This window comes from Lithobates pipiens, unplaced genomic scaffold (assembly GCF_037356315.1).
Source record: "Lithobates pipiens isolate NorthernLeopardFrog02 unplaced genomic scaffold, aLitPip1_a1.2 Scaffold_13, whole genome shotgun sequence".
Taxonomy (NCBI): Eukaryota; Metazoa; Chordata; class Amphibia; order Anura; family Ranidae; genus Lithobates; species Lithobates pipiens.
Window position 1 is genome coordinate 506,664,299 of NW_027507718.1, and position 15,085 is coordinate 506,679,383.

Sequence of the window (15,085 nt, forward strand, 5' to 3'; positions counted from 1 at the left end):
GGCTCTTGGCAGGAATTATGCAAATATGTATGTAAATTATCTATTTGATTATGCAAACAGATATAACAAGCAGCTTGCAATGGTATATTTAACAGTTAAAAAGAGAGAAAACACGAGAAATTCATTGATAAGGTTTACATACACTTTGAGAGTTTGTAGCTACCAACTGTCCCTCTTTTGGTGGAGATGTCCCTCGTTTGGAGGAGCTGTCCCTCTTTTGGAGATGTCCCTCTTTTGGAGAAGCTGACCCTCTTTTGGAGAAGCTGTCCCTCCTTTGGAGGAGCTGTCCCTCTTTTGGAGGAGATGTCCCTCTTTTGGAGGGGATGTCCCTCTTTTGGAGGAGCTGTTCCCCATTTGGAGGAGGTGTCCCTCATTTGAAGGAGCTGTCCCTCTTTTGGCGTAGATGTCCCTCTTTTGGAGAAGCTGACCCTCTTTTGGAGAAGCTGTCCCTCTTTTGGAGGAGATGCCCCTCTTTTGGAGGGGATGTCCCTCTTTTGGAGGAGCTGTTCCCCATTTGGAGGAGATGTCCCTCTTTTGGAGAAGCTGTCCCTCTTTTGGTGGAGATGTCCCTCATTTGGAGGAGCTGTCCCTCTTTTGGAGGATTTGTCCCTCTTTTGGAGGAGATGTCCCTCTTTTGGAAAAGCAGTCCCTCTTTTTGAGAAGCTCTCCCCCATTTGGAGGAGATGTCCCTCTTTTGGAGATGTCCCTCTTTTGGAAAAGCAGTCCCTCTTTTGGAGGAGCTGTCCTTCATTTGGAGGAGCTGTGTTTCATTTGGAGGAGCTGTCCTTCTTTTGGAGGAGCCGTCCATCTTATGGAGGAGCTATGCCTCTTTTGGTGGAGCTGACCCCCTTTTAGAGGAGCTGTCCCTCATTTGGAGAAGCTGGCCCCCATTTGGAGGAGCTGTCCCTCTTTTGGAGGAGATGTCCCTCTTTTGGAGGGGATGTCCCTCTTTTGGAAAAGCAGTTCCTCTTTTGGAGAAGCTGTCCTTCATTTGCAGGAGCTGTCCCTCTTTTGGAGGAGCTGACCCTCTTTTGGAGAAGCTGGCCCCCATTTGGAGGAGCTGTCCCTCTTTTGGAGGGGACGCCCCTCTTTTGGAAAAGCAGTTCCTCTTTTGGAGAAGCTGTCCTTCATTTGGAGGAGCTGTCCCTCTTTTGGAGGAGATGTCCCTCTTTTGGAGCAGCTGACCCTCTTTTGGAGAAGCTGGCCCCCATTTGGAGGAGCTGTCCCTCTTTTGGAGGAGATGTCCCTCTTTTGGAGGGGACGCCCCTCTTTTGGAAAAGCAGTTCCTCTTTTGGAGAAGCTGTCCTTCATTTGGAGGAGCTGTCCCTCTTTTGGAGGAGATGTCCCTCTTTTGGAGGAGCTGAGCCTCATTTGGAGGAGCTGTCCCTCACTTGGAGGATTTGTCCCTCTTTTGGAGGAGATGTCCCTCTTTTGGAAAAGTAGTCCCTCTTTTTGAGAAGCTGTCCCCCATTTGGAGGAGATGTCCCTCTTTTGGAGATGTCACTCTTTTGGAGGAGCTGTCCTTCATTTGGAGGAGCTGTGTTTCATTTGGAGGAGCTGTGTTTCATTTGGAGGAGCTGTCCATCTTATGGAGGAGCTATGCCTCTTTTGGTGGAGCTGACCCCCATTTGGAGGAGCTGTCCCTCATTTGGAGAAGCTGCCCCCATTTGGAGGAGCTGTCTTTCTTTTGGAGGAGATGTCCCTCTTTTGGAGGGGATATCCCTCTTTTGGAAAAGCAGTTCCTCTTTTGGAGAAGCTGTCCTTCATTTGGAGGAGCTGTCCCTCTTTTGGAGGAGATGTCCCTCTTTTGGAGGAGCTGACCCTCTTTTGGAGAAGCTGGCCCCCATTTGGAGGAGCTGTCCCTCTTTTGGAGGGGACGCCCCTCTTTTGGAAAAGCAGTTCCTCTTTTGGAGAAGCTGTCCTTCATTTGGAGGAGCTGTCCCTCTTTTGGAGGAGATGTCCCTCTTTTGGAGGAGCTGACCCTCTTTTGGAGAAGCTGGCCCCCATTTGGAGGAGCTGTCCCTCTTTTGGAGGGGATATCCCTCTTTTGGAAAAGCAGTTCCTCTTTTGGAGAAGCTGTCCTTCATTTGGAGGAGCTGTCCCTCTTTCGGAGGAGATGTCCCTCTTTTGGAGGAGCTGAGCCTCATTTGGAGGATTTGTCCCTCTTTTGGAGGAGATGTCCCTCTTTTGGAAAAGTAGTCCCTCTTTTTGAGAAGCTGTCCCCCATTTGGAGGAGATGTCCCTCTTTTGGAGATGTCCCTCTTTTGGAAAAGCAGTCCCTCTTTTGGAGGAGCTGTCCCTCTTTTGGAGGAGCTGTCCTTCATTTGGAGGAGCTGTGCTTCATTTGGAGGAGCTGTGCTTCATTTGGAGGAGATGTCCCTCATTTGGAGGAGCTGTCCATCTAATGGAGGAGATGTGCCTCTTTTGGTGGAGCTGACCCCCATTTGGAGGAGCTGTCCCTCATTTGGAGGAGCTGTCCCACTTTTGGAGGAGATGTCTCTCTTTTGGAAAAGCTGACCCTCTTTTTGAGAAACTGTCCCCCATTTGGAGGAGATGTCCCTCTTTTGGAGGAGCTGAGCCTCATTTGGAGGAGCTGTCCCTCTTTTGCAACCAAGTCCCTCTGTTCTCTTTAGGTGTCCCTCTGCTCTGATGTAGAAAAATCAAAATGCATTTTTTTTCCCTACAAAACGGTTTCTAGTACACTAAGCCCCCACACACACTATCAGTTTTTCTGCTGAGTTTTTCCTTCAGATTTACCAAAACCATATAATATGAGATCAAACCTTAGGAGTTTCAATGTGTTTCCAATCAGGCAGGCCCTTCACTACATGGTTTTGGTCAATCTGAAGACAAAAATCTGCAGAAAATCTGATAGTGTGTATGGGGCTTTAGGCTCAGTTCACACTGGTGCAAAATGAGAAACCTTGCAAATCCCTGTGCGGGTTCCCGCATTGCACCTGAATCGCAGCCGGTCTGTGAAATGGTACCGAAGTCGGATCGCATGGGTGTGAACCTGCATGCGATCCGATTCCAGTGTGGGCCAAAAAAAGGGTCCTGCACCATTTTGGTGCGAATGTGATGTGATTTCCGCCATACAGTTTGTGTGGTTACATTTGTATTGCACAGACAATACAAATTGCTGGTGTGCACAGCAATGCGGTAAAAATCACATGCGGTGTCTGGCATTAGTGATGGCCGAACGGTTCGCCCGGCGGTCGTTTCGCGGCGAATTTCCGACTTTCGCCGTCCGCGGGTTCGAACGCCTTTTTCCGTCGTTCGCCCCGGCGGACTTACGTGTTTAATGTATACAAGAACTTTAACCTTTCGTGACACGTTTATCATGTGTTACAGGACAACCAATTGAGACATGACAGCTCATGGACACTTGGACATTCCCCCTAACCTATAAATACACCCGATCCGGTGGCCATTTTACATTCTTTCTTCTGTCACTGTAGGGAAAGGATCCTGTGTGGAGTAGGGACAGAGAAAACGCTAGCTATTTGGTACACAAAAGTTCTTTTCAGGACTGGTATAGGTGTTAGGTCAGCAGCCTGAGTTTCTTTTGTCAGTTTAGATAAAGGGACAGAGCGCTGTATGCTGCTATTTTAGGGACAGCTCAGCCAGATTAGTCTTTCTTCATCATCATCATCATCATCATCATTAGCTGTTACTATCAGGTCCACAAAAGAGCTGTTCCAGCTAATCGTTCCAGCCTACTCTTTTTTGCCAATTTGTATAGGGACAGGCAGGAAGCAGTGTGTCAGGCAGTGAGGATAATTTTAAAGACTTGCTGTTACTATTAGTTCCACAAAGGTTCTTTTCAGGACTGGTATCAGTGGTACGGTAATAGGCTTGTACACGTATAATATTCTTTCTTCCAAATATAGAAAGAATATTATACTTGACTGCTGCCCTTCTGCTGCAGTCTGCTAATCATTCACAACTCACTTGTTCCACAAAGCTCTTTATCAGGACTGGTAACTTGGTCTGTCTAGGGTGCTACGGTACATAGGCTTGGGTGCGGTACAGTCTGCTGTTCTGTAAGGACCGCTATCGGTCCACAATACATAGGGTTGCCGTGCACTACTGCTGACCGCTGCCCTATACTGCAGCAGTCCTTCAGCGGTATAGGGACTGACGCACAGTCTGCTAAACACTAATACACAACCTGCTTGGTCCACAAAAGTTCTTATAAGGACTGGTAACTTGGTATAGGGTGCTACGGTACATAGGCCTGAGTGCAGTACAGTCTGCTGTTCTGTAAGGACCGCTATCGGTCCACAATACATAGGGTTGCCGTGCACTACTGCTGACCGCTGCCCTATACTGCAGCAGTCCTTCATTGGTATAGGGACTGACGTACAGTCTGCTAATCACTAACACACAACCTGCTTGGTCCACAAAAGTTCTTATAAGGACTGGTAACTTGGTATAGGGTGCTACGGTACATAGGCCTGAGTGCAGTACAGTCTGCTGTTCTGTAAGGACCGCTATCGGTCCACAATACATAGGGTTGCCGTGCACTACTGCTGACCGCTGCCCTATACTGCAGCAGTCCTTCATTGGTATAGGGACTGACGTACAGTCTGCTAATCACTAACACACAACCTGCTTGGTCCACAAAAGTTCTTATAAGGACTGGTAACTTGGTATAGGGTGCTACGGTACATAGGCCTGAGTGCGTTACAGTCTGCTGTTCTGTAAGGACCGCTATCGGTCCACAATACATAGGGTTGCCGTGCACTACTGCTGACCGCTGCCCTATACTGCAGCAGTCCTTCAGCGGTATAGGGACTGACGCACAGTCTGCTAAACACTAACACACAACCTGCTTGGTCCACAAAAGTTTTTATAAGGACTGGTAACTTGGTATAGGGTGCTACGGTACATAGGCCTGAGTGCAGTACAGTCTGCTGTTCTGTAAGGACCGCTATCGGTCCACAATACATAGGGTTGCCGTGCACTACTGCTGACCGCTGCCCTATACTGCAGCAGTCCTTCATTGGTATAGGGACTGACGTACAGTCTGCTAATCACTAACACACAACCTGCTTGGTCCACAAAAGTTCTTATAAGGACTGGTAACTTGGTATAGGGTGCTACGGTACATAGGCCTGAGTGCGTTACAGTCTGCTGTTCTGTAAGGACCGCTATCGGTCCACAATACATAGGGTTGCCGTGCACTACTGCTGACCGCTGCCCTATACTGCAGCAGTCCTTCATTGGTATAGGGACTGACGTACAGTCTGCTAATCACTAACACACAACCTGCTTGTTCCACAAAAGTTCTTATAAGGACTGGTAACTTGGTATAGGGTGCTACGGTACATAGGCTTGAGTGCGGTACAGTCTGCTGTTCTGTAAGGACCGCTATCGGTCCACAATAGATAGGGTTGACGTGCACCACTGCTGACCGCTGCCCTATACTGCAGCAGTCCTTCAGCGGTATAGGGACTGACGTACAGTCTGCTAAACACTAATACACAACCTGCTTGGTCCACAAAAGTTCTTATAAGGACTGGTAACTTGGTATAGGGTGCTACGGTACATAGGCTTGAGTGCGGTACAGTCTGCTGTTCTGTAAGGACCGCTATCGGTCCACAATAGATAGGGTTGACGTGCACCACTGCTGACCGCTGCCCTATACTGCAGCAGTCCTTCAGCGGTATAGGGACTGACGTACAGTCTGCTAAACACTAATACACAACCTGCTTGGTCCACAAAAGTTCTTATAAGGACTGGTAACTTGGTATAGGGTGCTACGGTACATAGGCTTGAGTGCGGTACAGTCTGCTGTTCTGTAAGGACCGCTATCGGTCCACAATAGATAGGGTTGACGTGCACCACTGCTGACCGCTGCCCTATACTGCAGCAGTCCTTCAGCGGTATAGGGACTGACGTACAGTCTGCTAAACACTAATACACAACCTGCTTGGTCCACAAAAGTTCTTATAAGGACTGGTAACTTGGTATAGGGTGCTACGGTACATAGGCTTGAGTGCGGTACAGTCTGCTGTTCTGTAAGGACCGCTATCGGTCCACAATAGATAGGGTTGACGTGCACCACTGCTGACCGCTGCCCTATACTGCAGCAGTCCTTCAGCGGTATAGGGACTGACGTACAGTCTGCTAAACACTAATACACAACCTGCTTGGTCCACAAAAGTTCTTATAAGGACTGGTAACTTGGTATAGGGTGCTACGGTACATAGGCTTGAGTGCGGTACAGTCTGCTGTTCTGTAAGGACCGCTATCGGTCCACAATAGATAGGGTTGACGTGCACCACTGCTGACCGCTCACCTATACTGCAGCAGTCCTTCAGCGGTATAGGGACTAAGAGTTTTGTCACAGGGTCATTTAAAAAATGACATGCAGAGGAAGAGGCAGGCCCTTCCGCAGGGGTGGTAGGGGTAGGGCAGGAGCAACAGGCTTGAGCCAAAGTGGGAAGTTGCAGAAGGTGCGTTCAATTACTTTAAAGGATGCACCAGACTTGGTTGAGTGGCTCGCTCAGCCTTACTCTTCTGCACCCTCCTCATCCTCTCGATCTGCACCCTCTTCTTCACTCTCTGCTATGTGCACCCCCAAAGACACTACCACCAACAACACGACCACCACCACCACCACCACATACCTTCCGCTTGAGTCACTGGAATTATTTTCCGATCCATATCAAGAGGACATTTCTGATGCGCAGCCACTCTTGGTATTGGATCAGGAAGAGGAGGTAGCAACAAGCGCTACTCAGCAGTCTGACGCCAGTACCCAGATCAGCCCAAGGAGGAGGTTGGTCCCCGGTGTTGCTGCCTACTCTACTTATAGCGGTGGGGAAGGTGACGTTGATGATGACGTGTCTAGTGATGTCACGTGGGTGCCCACAAGAGAGGAAGAGGAGGGGAGTTCAGAGGGAGATATGGACCAGCAGATAGGGAGGAGAAGCAGCAATGACTTACATTGCACAGCAGGGACAAAGCAGACTGCAAATGTATCAGGAGCGAGTCATCGACCATGTACGGTCACATCTGGCGCTCCCAGGACACCGGCACATGGCTCCGCAGTGTGGGCTTTTTTTAACGTGTCCGCTGCTGACAATAGCGTTGCCATCTGCAATCTTTGCAGTCAACGCGTTAGTCGCGGTAAGCCCAATACTCACCTAGGGACGACCGCCTTAAGAAGGCACATGAGCAGCCATCACCGAGCCCAGTGGGAGCAACGGAACACACAAAGCCACACTGCAGGCTCTCACCGTCCAGCCTCGTCTTCTACTTCTCCTTCTCCTCTCTCCTCACAATTGTCCTCCACTCCACCTTCCATCACGCCAAGCTCACATTTTTCTGCAAAAAGGCAGGCTTCCGTGGGCCTAATGTTTGAGCGTAAAAAAATGATGACGCCGGATAACCCTCTTGCCCAACGGTTGGCGGCTGGCTTGTCAGAACTCATAGCCCGCCAACTACTGCCATATAAACTGGTGGACTCGGAGGCCTTTCGCAAATTTGTGGCCATTGGAACACCACAATGGAAGGTCCCAGGAAGGAAGTATTTCTCAGAGAAGGGCATCCCAGAGCTATATGGCCATGTTCAGCGGCAAGTGAATGTATCTCTGGCACACAGTGTCGGTGCCAAGATACATCTGACCACAGACACGTGGTCTAGCAAACACGGGCAGGGAAGGTATATCAGTTTTACTGCCCACTGGGTGAACCTTCTGACGGCCGTCAAGCATGTAACCCGTGGCACCCGTGTAGATTTGGTTTTACCGCCACGGATTGCATGCAGGCCTGACTCTTCTTCTCCTCCTCCTACTCCATCCTCCTCCCTCTCCTCCTCAGCTGCCTCCTCCTTTTCCGCTGCTAGCGTCTCTTCCACTGCACCGCCCAAGCTCCCCAGAACCTATTCCACATGCCAGGTGAGACGTTGCCATGCCGTGCTGCGTCTGTTGTGCCTGGAAGCAAAGAGCCACACTGGCCCGGCACTCCTTTCAGCTTTGCGTTCACAGGCAGATGAGTGGCTAACACCGCTCAATTTGACAGTTGGTAAAGTGGTGTGTGACAACGGTGCCAATCTGCTTAGCGCATTGAAACAGGGCAAAATCACGCACGTGCCGTGCATGGCACACGTCTTAAACTTGGTCGTGCAGCGATTCCTTGTCAAATACCCTGGGGTCCAGGACATCTTGCGGCAGGCAAGGAAAATCTCGGCCCATTTCAGAAGATCTTACACGGCCATGGCTCGCCTTGCTGACATTCAGCGGCGACACCATCTGCCGGTCAGACGTCTTATTTGCGATTGCCCGACGCGATGGAACTCAACCTTCTATATGCTTGATAGGCTGCTCCAGCAGAAACGTGCAGTTAACGTCTACCTGTATGAACTCTGCGAAAGAAACGGTTCTGGGGAGCTGGGTTTTTTTTCACCGCGCCAGTGGCTGCTCATGCGCGACACATGCAGACTTCTGCGGCCATTTGAGGAGATCACCAAACTGGTCAGTCGCAGCCATGGCGCCATCAGTGACATGGTACCTTATGCCTTCTTTCTGGAGCGTGCATTGCGTCGTGTCATTGATCAGGCTGTGGAGGAGCAGGAGCGGGAAGATGAGGAAGTCGCAATGCTGGATGAATTCCCAGGGGGGGCTACTCTATCTGAGACAAGTCAACAACAGGAGTCTGATGAGGAGTCAGAGGAGGATGGTGCCGGGGCGGATGAGCAGGAGCAAGAAGAGCATGCTTTAAACCTTTCTGGGATCCCTGTTGTGCGAGGATGGGGAGAGGAGAATGAAGAGGACGACATTATCCTGGATGATGAGCAGGAGCCAGGCCACCACACCGCTTCCACTTTAGTGCAAATGGGGGCCTTCATGCTCCAGTGTTTTAATAGGGACCCCCGTATAAAAAGCATGAGGGTCAAGGACCAGTACTGGGTGGCAACGTACTTAGACCCCCGGTACAAACACAAAATGGCGGAAATGTTACCGCCGTCGCAGAGGGCTGTCAGAATGCAGCACTTCCAGGCCTTGCTTCGAGAAATGCTGCATTCTGCTTTTGCGTGCGCTGGCAGAGGAGCAATTCCCACTCCCAGAGAAGGATTTGCGGGTACCAATCCAACAGCGCCTGCAAGAAGAGGCCGGTTTGAAGATGTGTTGGTGACTTCGGATATGAGGTCATTCTTTCAGCCGACCCATCGACAGGTGTCATCCGGATCCAGCATCAGGGAACGCCTAGACCGTCAGGTGTCCGACTACATTGGGTTAACGGCCGATGTGGACGCTCTGAGGAGTGATGAACCCCTAGACTACTGGGTGGGCAGGCTTGACCTCTGGCCAGAGCTTGCCCAATTTGCAATCGAACTGTTGGCTTGCCCCTCATCCAGTGTCCTGTCCGAAAGGACGTTCAGCGCAGCAGGGGGGATTGTGACCGATAAGCGTACTCGCCTAGCTCACCACAGTGTTAACTACCTCACATTTCTAAAAATGAATGAGGCATGGATCTCGGAGGAATTCAACACATGTGATCAGTAGACCATGTATATGTCTATAAACAATTTTTGGAATCAAGCACACAGACCTTCTTAATTCATTTGGCTCACTTCCCTGACCCAAAAAAGCACACCGTACTATATGCCCCTACCCTCCTCTTTGAAGAGGTTGAGCGGTGTCATATTTCTACTGGGGCTGCTTATTATGAGGGGTTCCCACCATCCCTGTGCTGTGCTGACTTCCTCCTGGGTGTTCTTATTATGAGGGGCTCCCACCATCCCTGTGCTGTGCTGACTTCCTCCTGGGGGTTCTTATTATGAGGGGATCACACCATCCCTGTGCTGTGCTGACTTCCTCCTGGGGCTGCTTACGGTGCTGCTGTCAGCGCTGTATGTCACGGAGCTGCTGTCAGCGCTGTATGTCACGGAGCTGCTGTCAGCGCTGTATGTCACGGAGCTGCTGTCAGCGCTGTATGTCACGGAGCTGCTGTCAGCGCTGTATGTCACGGAGCTGCTGTCAGCGCTGTATGTCACGGAGCTGCTGTCAGCGCTGTATGTCACGGAGCTGCTGTCAGCGCTGTATGTCACGGAGCTGCTGTCAGCGCTGTATGTCACGGAGCTGCTGTCAGCGCTGTATGTCACGGAGCTGCTGTCAGCGCTGTATGTCACGGTGCTGCTGTCAGCGCTGTATGTCACGGAGCTGCTGTCAGCGCTGTATGTCACGGAGCTGCTGTCAGCGCTGTATGTCACGGAGCTGCTGTCAGCGCTGTATGTCACGGAGCTGCTGTCAGCGCTGTATGTCACGGAGCTGCTGTCAGCGCTGTATGTCACGGTGCTGCTGTCAGCGCTGTATGTCACGGAGCTGCTGTCAGCGCTGTATGTCACGGAGCTGCTGTCAGCGCTGTATGTCACGGAGCTGCTGTCAGCGCTGTATGTCACGGAGCTGCTGTCAGCGCTGTATGTCACGGAGCTGCTGTCAGCGCTGTATGTCACGGTGCTGATGTCAGTGCTCTGTATTACGGTGCTGCTGTCAGTGCTCTGTATCTCCTGCACCCTCTTGTTTGCCTACCCTGGTCCCTGACCTTCCCTCTCCTCCATTGCCTTCATTAGCTCCATAGTCCTGAATTGTCAGAACAATTTCCCAAATAAAAAAAAAATGCTTGTAGTTATCGATCCCAAATTCACCTCATACATGTATTATGCTATTGTCCAGGTGGTGGGACTACGTGCTACCCCCTAATAATTACCCCGTGGCCGCAAATTCGACCTAAAGGTTTGCGAAATTCGCCTCCCATTGAAGTCAATGGAGCCCGCGGCGAACGGTCGTTTTCGCGAACGTTTGTGTCCGTTCGCGTTTCGCGTTCGCGAAACGTCCCGTCGGAAGTTCGTCCATCACTATCTGGCATCACACTAGTGTCAACCCAGCCTAAACCTTTCAACCAACCCTTTAATCTGAACTCTGGGATAAGCAAACATTGTCTAAATGCAGAAGGATCTCCCTGTTACTGTTACGGGAGCCAAAAGCTGAATACATAGGTCCGCCTACACAGGTAATAGAGCTCAATGCACAGGGAGGCGACTGCCTAGTAGAGATGAGAGGAAGCTTTGGGAAGGGGGGTTGGGGGGAAGGTGGGCTGTGGAGGTGTGGGGGCAGATCTGTGTAGAGGTGGTGGGATGGGGGAAGTGGTGGGTGCAGACTAAGAGGTCAAAGCTCAGCAGGAGGGGTGAAAATGAGATGTTGCACACTGTGCATACTGCACCCCTGAACCCTGCACGCTCTACTTAGTGCACCCTTGAGCCCGGCACTCTGTATGTACTGCACCCCTGAACATGGCACTCTATGCATAGCGCATCTCTGAACGTGGCACTCTGTGTGCAGCGCACCCCTGAACATGGCACTCTGTGTGCAGTGCACCCCTGAGCCTGGCACTCTGTGTGCAGTGCACCCCTGAGCCTGGCACTCTGTGTGCAGCGCACCCCTGAACTCTGTGCACAGTGCAACCCTGAACACGGCATTCTGTGCGCAGTGCACCCCTGAACATGGCACTCTGTGTGCAACGCACCCCTAAACGCGGCACTCTGTGCGCAGCGCACCCTGAACCCTGCACTCTGTACACAACACATCCCTTAACACCGGAACTTTGTACACAGCACACCCGTGAACCCTGCACTCTATACACAACACACCCCTGAACCCTGAACTCTGTACACAGCAAACCCCAGAACCCTGCACACAGCACCCCCCTGAACCCTGCACTCTGTACACAGCACACCCTGAACCCTGCACTCTGTACACAGCACACCCTGAACCCTGCACTCTGTACACAACACATCCCTGAAACCTGCACTCTGTACACAACACATCCCTGAACCCTGCACTCTGTACACAGCACACCCTGAACCCTGCACTCTGTACACAACACATCCCTTAACACCGGAACTTTGTACACAGCACACCCGTGAACCCTGCACTCTATACACAACACACCCCTGAACCCTGCACTCTGTACACAGCAAACCCCAGAACCCTGCACACAGCACACCCCCTGAACCCTGCACTCTGTACACAGCACACCCCTGAACCCTGCACACAGCACAGCCCCTGAATACGGTTGCCACCTCATCCCTTTAAACCCAAACACATATGAATTACACGGGTTCTGTAGCTGATTAAGGTGGTAATTAAACTTAATTGGTGCCTTATCTGCATTAAATTAGCCTCAAAACCTGTGTAATTCATGCGTGTTCGGGCTTAAAGGGATGAGGTGGCAACTCTACCCCTGAACCCTGCACTCTGTACACAGCACACCCCCTGAACCCTGCACTCTGTACACAGCACACCCCTGAACCCTGCACTCTGTACACAGCACACCCCCTGAACCCTGCACTCTGTACACAGCACACCCCCTGAACCCTGCACTCTGTACACAGCACACCCTTGAACCCTGCACTCCCTATCTAGCGCACTCTTGAACTCTGCATTCTGTACGTAGCACAGGTCCCAAACCCTGCCCTCTGCACACAGCACACCCCTAACTCTGAGCTAGTTATTACTTAACTTAAAAACCAGTAATTATTAAATGCAGAGGCAATTCATTAATATAATAAAGAGTAGATACATAGTTTTAGATATGCAACAGGCCCCTTGAGGACAACCATATTGCTAATGTGGCCCACCAGTCAATTTGAGTTTTTACACCCCTGCTCTAGACTAATGGCATCAACTCAGCCTAGACAAAGACATTGGACTGGAGCTCAAGGACAGCTTTGCAAGGACAAAAAGAAGCACATTCACTCTTATGATGGACTATATATATATATATATTATGAAAAATGAATTTGTGCCAGCTTGCAAAGTCGATGAAGGGTCCATTTTTACCAGTTCATCTTCCACACCTGTACAGCCACCACAGACCAGAACAATTTGTACATTTTCACTATGGACCTGTTTATTCAGCAATACTTTTGTCTTTGCTTAAGATAACAAAGTAATGCATTCTGTATTGTCTTGCAAAAATAATTTTGTTTTAATTAAGTCCATAGACAAACAAAGCAACAAAACTAAAAAAAAAATTTTTTTTCTATCTTGGCCAGTGATAGATAAAAAAAAAATATGTTACTGTAGATAATTTTTTTTAAAAATATAACCTGTCCTGTTTAAAATGACAAAAATAATTATTCTGGTGCAAAGTTATTTACAATTTGTATTACTTATTTTATAATTTTTCACTTCTTTTAATGCTACACTAAAAATAAAACCTAAGAAAATGAATAAAAATGAAAAAAAAAAGTTTGAATATTAATGGTTAAATAAACAACTTAAAAAAAGTCAGCAGGGAAAGCAAAGCTTGGGGGGGGGGGGGGGGGGGGGGGGTGTTAATTGAAAGTCGCATCTAATGCACACGATCGGAATTTTGGGCAGCAAAAGACCGATGAGAGCTTTTCTTCGGAAAATGCAACTGTGTGTATGCTCGGAATTTAGCTGCCCGAATTCCCGCCAGCAAAAACTTAAGAACATGTTCTCAATTTTTCAGACGGAAAAAACTTTCTATCGGAAATTCCGATCGTGTGTATGCAATTCCGACACGCAAAAACTCACGCATGCTCAGATTCAACTACAAGATGGAAGCTATAGTTACTAGGTATTGAACTTCCTTTTTCTAGTCTAGTCGTACGTGTTTTACGTCACCGCGTTCCTGACGGTCGGAATTTGGTGTGACCATGTGTATGCAAGAGAGCTTGAGCGAAATCCCTTTGGAATTCCGTCGGGAAAACCATGAGAGCTTTTTCCGACCAAAATTCCGATCGTGTGTACACGGCATAAGTAGATCAGGAACCTTTTTAAAGCCGCTGTGACTTTAAGTCGCATAGATTTGAACTGCTTCCATTGAAGTAGACTACAACTTGTCATGTGACTTTATGCGTCCAATATTACTTTGTATCTTTCTATGTCACATCTGAACAATGTTACTTTGTATCTCTCTATGTCACTGGTGGCAGTGGATCAGAAGGAGAGGACGTAGCGCTCACGCCCTGTGTACTTCCTTGAAGTGTTATTAGTGGGGTATCTAGCACATCTGGCAAGTGGCAATATAGCGATGCCGTGCCAAAACTGTGGGTGTGGTCAAATTGCATCAACAGTGGGAGGGGCTTAAATAGCCATATGCTTTAATGACAGTGCCACAAGCGAGTATGTAGCAGACAGTACAAACCTCAGTATCCTTATTTTAATAAAATAAAACTGTTCTATTGCATATCCTTTACTACACAGAGCTAACCTTAAAGTGATATTAAAGTCTTGTTTTTTTGTTTAAATAACAAACATGTTATGCTTATCTGCTCTGTGTAATGGTTTTGCACAGAGCAGCCCGGATCCTCCTCTTCTCGGGTCCCTCGATAGGGCCCATAGCCCCTCCCTCTTTCCGGGTGCCCCCACAGCAAGCAGCTTGCTATGTGGGAATCCAAGCAGGTGCACTCCCGCCCACTCCACCTTCTGATTGGCTCACTGGCTGTGATTGACAGCAGCGGGAGCCAATGGCTACCAAAAGCCAATCAGGAGTGCAAGTCCCCGGAGAGCCAAGACAGAAGGTTTTTTTACCTTCATGCATGAAGGTAAAAAACCTTGTGCCTTTACAACCACATTAACAAAGCATGTGCTGTACTTAGAATGCAGTAGTCAGGAGTAAAAAAGATATAAAACACAGTGAGGGGAATTTATCAAAACTGGTGCAGTCAGAATCTGGAACAGCTGCGCGTGGCAACCAATCTTCAGCGTGTTCAGCTTTGAAAATGAAAGCTATGAGTTGATTGGTTGCGATGTACAGCTGCTCCAGATTCTGTCTGCTCTAGTTCTGATTAATTCCCCTAAGGCCTCGTTCAGACAGGCACTGAGACAGGTCCTGTTTGCTGCATCTGCATCCACCAGAGAGCTTTACCTATAGAAGTGGGTGCACAGATCCGAATGCAGACACTGTGCGTTCGGATACATGCACAGTGAGGGGAATTTATCAAAACTGGTGCAGTCAGAATCTGGAACAGCTGCGCGTGGCAACCAATCTTCAGCGTGTTCAGCTTTGAAAAGGAAAGCTATGAGTTGATTGGTTGAGATGTACA